This window comes from Poecilia latipinna, unplaced genomic scaffold, assembly GCF_001443285.1.
Source record: "Poecilia latipinna isolate Pla-1442-1.1 unplaced genomic scaffold, P_latipinna-1.0 Scaffold461, whole genome shotgun sequence".
Taxonomy (NCBI): domain Eukaryota; kingdom Metazoa; phylum Chordata; class Actinopteri; order Cyprinodontiformes; family Poeciliidae; genus Poecilia; species Poecilia latipinna.
In genome coordinates this window covers 395,529-405,615 of record NW_015113077.1, presented here as the reverse complement: position 1 = coordinate 405,615, position 10,087 = coordinate 395,529, and positions in this window count along the sequence as shown.

The following is a 10,087-nucleotide window of genomic DNA, read 5'->3' as shown; positions in this document are numbered from 1 at the left end:
AGTTTCCTAGTTATTCCTTAATAATCCATTAGTCCACTAAATGCAGTTAAATGCCTTCAGCTGGTCCAGAACACAAGTTTTGATGAAAATTTTAAAAAACAAAACAAAACAAAAATCATCTTTGCTTCATTGGCTCCTCACCTGGTACAGAATTTGGCTGATGGCCATCCACACGCAGACAGGTTTCTTCCTGTTAGAGGGGAGTTTTCCTTATCGCCTTTGCTACATGGACGCTAAGTATGAGGGATCGCTACAAAGTCAAAGACAAAATATAAGCAATATGAACAATGACAGTCAAATGTAACTACATATTTCAGTTAAATGCAAAATAACCTGCCTTACACCTAGATGTTATAGTCGGAGGAAACAAATTTTCTAGTCTTTACTGGATAACTAAAAAAAAAGTTAAATCTTTCCTGTCTTTGTGGTTAAATGAAAATAACTAGAAAGGCCAATACTGCACCTTAATTCCAAATTAGTTTAAAGAATAGTTACCCCAGGCGCGTCTTTTAACCCTCTGCTCCAACCAAGCAGCCTTTCTGGTAAAAATTACAGATCATGTAATAGCCCAGACCTCAGCTGGTCTCCAAAAGGAATCATTAATATTTCAAAATTAATTCTGTTTTATAGGACTCCTAGGAAACCTAGAATTAATGATAAATAGAGCATGAACTTAGTGAAAAATTCAAGCACTTCATACTGGAAAAAATAGGTCATTCTATTTCAGCCAGATTTAACCTTAAAATTAATAGATTTATGCAATAAATCTATTAATTTAGATTACTAGATATATTCATATATTTATTAAAAAAAACATTTTAAAATATTAGTTGAGATATTACAATAATTTCTGTTCTATCATGAAAAAAATAGTTTACATTTAGTGATGTATTACTGTTGCACAGGCAGTCAGATATCACCAGGCCTTAAAAAATATTTTCCCATTATATTTTGTGTATGTTTCCTCCAGGGGATATTGTGTGAACGTTCCAATGGAATATTAACAAGAGAACGCTGGGTTTTTAAGAGCGAAGGTAGGAATAGCAAGTTAATTTGAAAAGAAAACCTCCATGCAGATGTTGGTGAGATTACAGCCGGGGTAAATTAAAACCTAACAATGCAGAGTTGTTGTGTTTTCTTTGAACCAATCCAAAGAAAATATTTGCGTCTGTGTATCTTCCTGTTGGACAAGGCTGCTTTCTTTGAGAAGCACTGTCGGGGGTTTAGAGGAAAAGTATGTCAAACAATGAACTGATCAATATTATTTACTCCTCCTGCCAGCAGTTTTAATGTTGCAGCTGACCATTGTGGGGTTTTTTTCAGGCCAATGAAATGGATCTGAGCTAATTAAACTTCTCCAGGAACAATCAGACCCTCTTGAACATGAAAAGGCACTTTACTACCCATAAGTGCTGGTTCAGGAGCTCCGCGCTGTGCATGCATACTGTTGTGTCACATGTTGAAAGTCCCTAGTTTTAGCTCCAGTTTTCAGGTCTCTTTGTGAGTTTAAAATCAGAGAAAATCTGAAACATAGTGCACTGATAGTGTGTCCTATAGCAAATTTAATAGTGGTGGTTTGTGCTTTTTCTATGTCTTCAAAGATAGTTCAATGGCCAAACATAAACTTACCCGATCATCTGCCACTATATGCTACTTTTCAATTGGAGGACAATGTGTTATTGTAGTTTTAATTCACTATGAGGAGAAACAGGGAAGAGAACAAGGGGAGAGAAAACAGGAATTGGTGAAGTCACATGAGACTGTGGTTAATAAAACCTTGTTGAATGCCAGTTTCTCTGCACCCGACACATTGATTTGCCATAAATTAGCTTCAGTCACATTTTACTGCTCTAATTTCTGGCATGATTTTACTCTCATTTTTGTGTCATGCATTTTTAATTTGCAAGTGTTCTAAGCATTTTTGAGGCCACAGCTGCCTTCATCTGTGAGCCCAGTTGCCATGGTTACCAGTTTTCCTCTCATCTATTGCAAGGTGGGAAAAGCACTGTTTACTTCTTCACCCACACAGTGTCCACATCACTCTGATGTGCTGTGATACAACAGACTCAGTCTCTTTAATAAATTGAGTTTAGTGTTTCCAAGCTCTCCTCTCTTCTGTATAGTATTTGGTTTTTGGAGTGGAGAAAATCCACTCTACAATTCTCAAGAATTTTCATTAAAGGATATAAATGGAAATGTATTGTAAGATTTTGATTATTTAAAGTTTTTATTTATCTTCTAACAGAAGGAATTATTTTTTAATTCCAATGTTGTTTTATCAGGTAAGGCACAGGTTTCCATCTCCAGCCCTTGATGTGTAGTGTTCTGCAACGTTCAGATGTGCCTCTGGTTCCACACATCTAAATCATAATTAGGTCATTAGAACTGTGTGGTATTTCTCTGTAGAATTTGACTGCATGCTGAGGAGCTAATTCAGCCATGTCATTCAGGTGTGTTGGACCAAAGACGCATCTAAAAGTTGCAGGTCAAGTGGCTTTTAGAGTTTGACACCCCTGCTCTAAGGAATAAGCTATAGATGGATGGATAGAAATTATTCACATTTCACGTTTTCCATGTTTTGTTATGCTACAGCCTTTTTTCCAAATAGTAATAAATTAATCACAAATCATGGGATCTGAGTGACAAACTAAAATAAAGCATTCAGCTGACAAGAACTACATGGTTGTTTTTAGTCAAAAATTCAATTAGTAAGGTTAGGAAATACATCGATCTTAAGGTAGGACTTGGTATCTGGTATACTACCAAAGTAGAACATATTTTGGAGTGTTGTGCATATTTTTTAAATATTTGATTTCTTGGTATGCTACTTTTAATAAATTTGTAAAACACTCATTGTCATAATGAGTATTTGTATGTAGAAATTCCAGCTGAATAATTTAACACAGTTTGGAAGAGGCAGTAACAGAAAATGTGCAAAAAGTGAAGCTTTGTAAAAATTCTCCGGATGCATTGTATGAATATCTTATTGATAAACTTGGATATATAGGACTAAAGTAATTTTGAAGCTGTCAAATGTAATATGACAATGAAAAAATATGGTCCTAATGAGGAAAAAATAAGAAAATGATTTTACTTTTAGGTTAAAATGCTCAGAAGTCTCACATTTCTACTAAGTCGCTCACTTAGTAAAAATCTTCAACGTTACGCCACTTTTTTATTTCGTTGTCATAAGCATTCATCCTAAATAGCCTCTGCTCATACTCCGCCATTCATTTTACAATTCCTTTATTTCAGGAGTCTTTATTTCACATTTGTTATTTAGTCCAATTCTCTTTGTTCTATTTACCAGACCAGTTTCAGTGAGAGATAAATTGCTGCTTGGGTTTATGTTCTCACTATAGCATTTTTTTTTCTAAAACTCTTCTCTTTTCTTTATGCAAATTTGATTTTACTCAATTTAAAAAGTGCTGTACGGGACAATTTTGAAGAGAGAGACTGATTCAGTGCTAGTATCATCTGTTCAGCAGCACCTCTGTGTTATCTGGCAATGATCCAGATCCGCCCAGCCTCGACTCTAGAGGAGCTTGACATTGCTTTCTTTTCAGAACCTTAGAATCTCAAATCATCACAAAGGCCAGACTGCATTGAACATTCACTTTGACCGAGCCTTGTAAGCATTCTGAAATGCTGTGTTTCCACATCATGATCCCAGTATACCAGTGGGAGCAAACAGCATTTCTGTTTAAAGATGGAGGCTTTCATAAAATGTGGATATGTAATACCACATGGAATAAGATGATTTCAGTCAGGTCTTTCCAATAAATGACAAATTCAAACAATCAACAATAAAAATAATTGAAAAGTCCTGTCTCATCAGAAAATAAATGTCAAAATATTAAGTAGTTTTTATTGAAGGAAACACTCAGTGCAAACGGTTCCATTATGAATATGGCCTACAGTAAAATGGGGAAAACTGTCAACTTGACAGTTGTCTGGAAGAGAGCCACTGACATTCTCATCAATCAGTATAAAAAATCATTAAAATGCTGGCTGTTCAAAGAGCCAGAAAGTTAGGCGAAAGGAAAAAGTTTTATGTGAAGGTAAAAACACAGTAGTTATGATCATTGGTTCTTTTATCTTCACCTGCTATAAGAACCAGTACCTAGTTTAGTAACCAGTGGTGTCACCAGTGACGTGGAAATGCAATCAATATTTTAGTTTTGAGTGTATATTAAGAAAAACTTGCTAGCTTCCATATAAAATAATTAATTAATTATGAAATAAATATTTTTTTCTCAGCTATGTGACTCATATAGAAAGTAAATGGTCTAAATTATTTAAAGAACTAAATTAATTTATTCAATAACGCCACTAGAAAAATACGACTGCATCTCACAGTTCTGTCCAGAGAGGAACAAGCACACAGACAGGGATGGATGAGGTGCAGCATGGCTGACAGAATTATAAATGATCTTAACTTGTGTGGGATTTTTCTAGTTATCCAAACCAATTAAAAGTCACATTCAACCAGCCGCACTCAGAAACACGGACACATTCTTGACTCAAGATACAGATATGTGTGAAACTTGTCATGCAGAGGGCAAGGAAAGTTAAATCAAACCTAACTGATAGCAATTAAACTTCTCTTCCCAGTGAGCAACAGCTTCCAAGCAGAGCGCCACATAAATATGCAACAGTTCTTTCTGTTAACTTCTGCCATCTACAAATCTGTTTTCTTGAGATCAGTTTCTTCCTGAGAACCCTAAAGAGTACACAAAGCAACCCACGACTATCCACAAGAAAACATTTTACCAGCACAGGAAGGGACAGACTTGTGTATTGTATGTCCTTCCTCTCTTTACTGCCCCACACTAGCTTGGCTACCCCAATAAAAAATATTTGGGCTGTTCCACTGGTCTTGCAATAAGGATGAAAACCTTTTAAGGAAATTACAGAATTTGTATGAGGAACTTGTAGAAACAACAAAAAATAAAGAGTTAAAAAAATGCTGTCCACAACATTCAAGGTTTTTTCAGTTCACTTTCTTAATCCCTACAATTTGTCTTCCTTGTATACTTTCCAACCAGTCCTTGGATTTTCAGCACATACAGTACATAACAGAAATAATTAAGACCATATGCCTCAGACATTCACCTACAAACACAGTGACATTGACAAAAGAGGAATTTCTCTCTTTTCCCAAATAGCACGAAGGAGCCTCAGGGCCTTCGTGTGACCCAGCACAAACCAGGACAGGACCCGCTGCAAAAGGAAACCTTTGTTGGCACGTGGAAACCACTGTTGCCTTAGGTCAGCAAAGTCCTCAATTGTTCAATATCTGATGTTTTTCATGCTTGTTGCATTGGCTGTCACATAATGCAGAAAATCTATGTCAGAGGAAAAGTACAAAATCTCCTTTCTGACAATAAGCAGGTTCTATTTCTTGCCTTTTACAATTGTCACAGCATGTAGCAGGTATGTTTCCCGGATATTGACATTTTAAATCTAATAGTAGTGACAGCTTGACCTTCTGCGCCTTCTTACCTAAGTGAGAATGACAAGCTAGAATAGTGCTGAAAATGTCACTTCTGTCACTCCTGGGCTCTATTCACTCACAGTGGCTTGTATACAAAATTTAACAAACATGAAGGTGATATCCATCATCTAAAGTAAGAAATGTGTTTGTTCTACAGTGTACATGTACAATCAGTACACAACACACCCAAAGCTCTGGCAAATAACACCACAGCATTAAAATTGTGCCGATGTTTCCCCGAGACCGACTTCTCGGATGTCAAAAGATGTCTAAAACAATATAATCTTTAAGCCATTCACAAAAAAGCTCAGTCTTGGCAGACTTTACAATCAGCAAACAAACATTCCTTCAGCATTGATGAAGGGAAAATAAAAGGAGTCTGGTGTAAAGCAAAGAGCTGTTTCTTTCCCTCAGGTAGCATCAACTTCCCTGGGTCATGAAGCGAAGTAAGAATATCTTTTTGTTGTGGAGTTGATTTAATCTTTAAAAGTGCCGATAGAAACATAACACACATGTTAAAAACAAAGAATATTCCCCTGTGGAGTATCTAGTTGAGTTGGAGCCACAGACGTGCTTCCTGAAACCTCATCGATAGCCAGGATATGATTGCAGCAGAGTGAACAGGAATCAAGTGCAGGTTACTACAGGAGGTTCTGCAGTTTCCCCCAATGCATATGATCTCTGTGAGTCAGACTTCAAAAGCCAATGAAACGCTCCACCTACTCCTTTACCTTATGTTTGCATGTCTAATTAAGTAAGCCAAGAAGGCTGGGGCCTGACTCCTGAAGAAAGATCAAGAAAGCAGACAAAAGTCCTCCTTTTCGGAGGGAGAAATCTTACTCTTGCTGAATCCACCTACTTTGCTTTGCTCTGATATCTGATATCAAGAGACACACAATACGGTTCAGTGTTGATGAGGTAACATACTGAGAATGAGAGACCAAGGTCGGTTAAGGGGTTAGTCATTGATCCAGAGAAATGATTGTGTCCTGATTAAAAAACTGTCAAATGAAGTACTATAATTATCTTCACAGAAGGAAGAAGATGTCTAAATTATAATCACTGTTGCTGACATAATTGTAACCTCAAATGTTTTTCATTAACAAGTGCCAAAACAATTTTTAATCTTTTTTATTATTATTTTTCTATTAAGTAAACACTCTAACCTTTCTTGGGTTACCTTGTCTTTCACCTCCTGGGTCCTGATGAGGTTGTTTGGCCCCTAAGTCATCAGGTCAGTTTAGACCAACGTAACACCAATTACATCTATTTAACATTTCACAAGAAAAAACAATTATTTAGTGGGAATTCAGCACAACTCTTCTTTTGTTGTGCAGTGAAGATACGGTTTTTTTTTTTAATGTGCAGCATTTCTGTACATGTAATTTGTTTACAATCAACAACAAAAATGTGTAATTGTTTTTCTGAGTTTTGCCTGTTGATCTGCTGACCCATAAGCAGCAGATAACTTCACTTATGCCTCAGAACAGTTCTCAGTGTTGGCATCACATTCAGCCCACTGAAGGAGTAAACATGATTATGTAGGTTTACTTATAGTTAGCAAGTATCAAATATGATGTTTTAGCCTTAACAGCATCTGAGCACACTCTGTGGAGGTAAAATGCTTCTCGGGAATGCAGAAAGACATTTTAAAAAGGAAGAAATGGCAACTGTAGTCCAGGACAACAGTCTGTCATCATAATATGTAACATTCTCATTTGGATTATGTCTTATCCTCATTTCTTGAGCCAAATTAGCAACCACAGCATAGAGAAATTATGAAAACTGTCTGGAGGAAAGGAGAAAACTAACCATGTAACCACAAGGACATCTAAACATCTGCAAGTAAACACATGGCTGTGTCATTTTACCCCTCAGTCCTTGTGAGTGCAGACCTCACAGATTTGCAGATGCTCAAAACAAACTACCCCTTTTCCTTGTCTGCTCTCAAGTGGGACACATAAAATAGCCAGCAGAACTAGTGGTCAATATTTCTCTCATAAATCTTTTGGTCTCTTAATAGAGACAAAACGCACCTGAGCATCTGGGTCAAAAACCATTGAAGGGGCTGAAAATTTGTTTCACTTTACCCTTGGGATGCTCTCCTGGCTGGAGGATCAATTTGTTGTCCAGGTAAATGATCCTTCTCTCTTTCCCTGGGTTCCACTGCAGCATTGTGAATTGTTATAGTTTTGCACTCGTGACATACACTGTAAATTACTGAAAGGATAAGAGATTGTTCTACAGTTCGGTGGAGTGGAACCGTACTTCTTTGCTAGGCTGCCAGTGGCGTTTGAATCTGGTCTATTATTCTTCAAAAATGAAGAGTGATCTCTTTTTTTGACTAAGTGTTAATAAGTTTTATACTCACTTTCAGAAAATAAAAAGGAAATCTGATTATGGATGATATGTAGCAAAAGTCCAGAGCAAAAACATAGTTGGATGAAGGGTAAAGTGGATATGACAATGGATACGTTAAATCCTGGAAAGAACAAAAATATTTAGCGTAGCAGATGACAGAAGAGGAGATAAAGCAGCTATGGTAATAAGCAAAACTGAGATATTAGAATTAGGTAATAGAAAACAACACAAAGAAACCGATAAGGAAAAGGCAGAGCAGAGCTACAGAAAACAAAATCAAACACAACAATGAACAAAGATGCTTACACAACTAACACACAAGCAATGTAGCATAAAATCGTCCATTTCTAAAATTAGAAAAACAATTAGATGCACAAATTCTGGCACCTCCTCATGGTTTTCTAAAAACTGGACTTCTTTTTTCAGTAATGAACAAATATTCTTCATCAATCAGCTTCTCGCTTCCAGCCGACAGATTAGTTTTAAAGAACTGAGTCCCGTCATGGACCATTTCTTTTCTATTTCCACCATAAAATTTTAATCAAGTGGATGATCCCAACTTTAGACAGTCATAGCCAAAGCTTCTTTAGTTGGTTTGTGAAAATGTGTATTATCATCAAAATTATTTAACTAACATTACAGCTTAAAAAAATTGGAATTAAAGGATTCAAACTCTCACTGAGTATTTACTCTAGAGTCAGTAAGCGCTACTCCCATTAATGTTTAAGGTAACAAGAACCAGATGCCACCGGACCTGTAAAACTGGTCATTCCTTAGTTTTACCTGCCAGGAAGACATTTTGTTCCCACTTTGACAACCAACGATTCATTTAAATTTTCCAAGTTCTGCTCATGGTCTTATCTGATTATAAAGCACCAGAAATAATTATAACAATGGTGGGACTCAATCAACAACTTTTAATCAAGTAATTGCAGCGTCTGCAATTAATTAATTACAACTAATCAAATTTTAATCAAAACCATATAAGAACAAATTAGGAAACATCTTCAGTCCAACAGCCCTTTGCTCCTAAATAATTGAATAAATAGACATATGAACTCAATAACAAATATATTTATTTTAGAAACGATAAATCTATTAACATTAACATCTGTTTTTTAGTTTATTCAACCATCAGCTTGGTGCAAAGTGCAATACATCTATTCAGCTTTCGAGTGTTTCAAGAACCTCTGATCACTCATGAAACTTCATGAAATATTTATTTCTAATAAATAAATATATTTCTTAGAAATATATTTCTAAGAAATATATTTTCTTAGAAATGCGGACGCTGGAGACGACTGAGCGTGCGGAAACATGTCTTACATTGAGATGGTATTTTAAGCTTGACTAGCTCTGATGGCAGACCAACTCCTTTTAGCACAATAGTATTTTCCAGTGTCCCATCAGATCTTCTTTTGAAGTAAAAAATGTTCCCCAGTGGGCCAAGAAAAGTGACTTTGACCCAGAGAGGACCCCCGCATGGTCAGGACACATGCAAACATCACTGAGAAAGACCAGAGGCTGGGATTCAAACCCAGGCACAACCTTCTGGTTGCAAGGCTACAGTGCTACCAACTGTGTAGTTGAACTGATACACAAAAAAGGATTTAATGTGAAATTTGAGTGTTTTATGACTGTTTATCTCTCTAATTTATGAAAATAGCACATACTTCCCTTCCAGGAGCAGGAATGTCTTTGATGTTAATATGAAGAAAATAGTGGCTAGTTTTTAATCTGGATTAAATGTCAATCATAACTAAACGCCAAAAGGTGATAATGTTACCAACCATTAAACACTCACAATAAGAAAATATTTTAAATTATTACATTTGCTGTAAACTTTAAATTCCCCTTTGACAGTTTAATTTTAATATATAATTTTGGGCTTCATGTAGCTTGAACAAAATTCATTCGTGTGATTTATTTCAAAAGAAAAGCAGGGCCTGATAAGGGCTTTTGAATGTGACATTCCAGGCATGGTTGACTGTTTTTACAGAGGCTATATAACAGCTCTCATATAACCTTCTTTTTACTGTATTGCCATGGTGACTGCTGAGGCAAGCAGTTAATTTCATTAGAACAGCTATGGACGATAACAGTTTGGTAGATGTCCTTGAAAAACAGAAAGCATAGCCTTGGAAGTGCCGTATTCCGCTAAAAAAAAAAAAAAAAAAAAAAAAAAAAAAATTTTAGTTTTTTTCTGGGTTTTTATCCTTTTTTTTTTTC